Genomic DNA, 956 nt, shown 5'->3' on the forward strand with positions numbered 1-956 from the left:
ACCTCTCTCATATAAAATGACATAGAGTCTTGAGTTTATTTCTGAAGCCTCTGTTCTGTTAAATTGGCCTAATTAATCCTTCACTGGTAGCACACTCATTGTATTAGTGTGGAATTTATAACATGTCTATGATAGATGGTAGGGTGAATAACCCTGTTTTCTCTTTTTCACAATGGTCTTGGAAATGTGTAGGTGTTTATTATTTAATATACATTCTAGAATCATTTTGTTAAGTCACCCCCCAAATTTTACCTTAATTCTTTTTGAAATTTTATAGAATATATGGATTAATTTTCAGATAATTTACAATTCCTGTATTGTTCTAAAAACAGTCTGCCTCTCCATTTAAGTCTTACAATAATCTTTGGTAGATTTAAAATGTTTTATCTTTAAAGGGCTTGCACATTCTTTGTTAGACACTTTCCTAGGTACTCCATAATCTTCGCTGCCTCTGAAAATAGTATCTACCTTTTCTTATTCTGTATTCTAGTTGGTTGTTTAAAAACACTATTGATTTGTTTAAGTTGGCTTTGCATCCAGTAAATTTGTTGACAGTCTCTTATTCATTCTAATGGTTTGTCTCTTGATTCTGTTGGGTTTCCGTGTCTGTAAATGACTTTTTGTCCCTTCCCTTTCTGCCTTTATTCTTCTTATTCCTTTTTCACATATTATTGCATTTTCCAAGACTTCTAGTAGCATATTGAAAAGTAACAATGTTTTGTAGGCACCTTGTCTTGTTCCAGATCTTGAATTAATTGTTTCTCTGCTAATATTAAGTTCACAGTAAATTCTTGGTATATTGATTTTTATCATATTTTAGAAGTTTTTATTTTAGTTGTATGGTAATTTAATAGATTGTGTAGATTTCAGTGGTCCTTGCATTTCTGCAATAAAATCTGCTTTTCCACCATACATATATGAACACATTCTTGGATTTTGTGAGTTAATATTTAATT

Source organism: Macaca nemestrina, chromosome 10, assembly GCF_043159975.1.
Source record: "Macaca nemestrina isolate mMacNem1 chromosome 10, mMacNem.hap1, whole genome shotgun sequence".
NCBI lineage: Eukaryota > Metazoa > Chordata > Mammalia > Primates > Cercopithecidae > Macaca > Macaca nemestrina.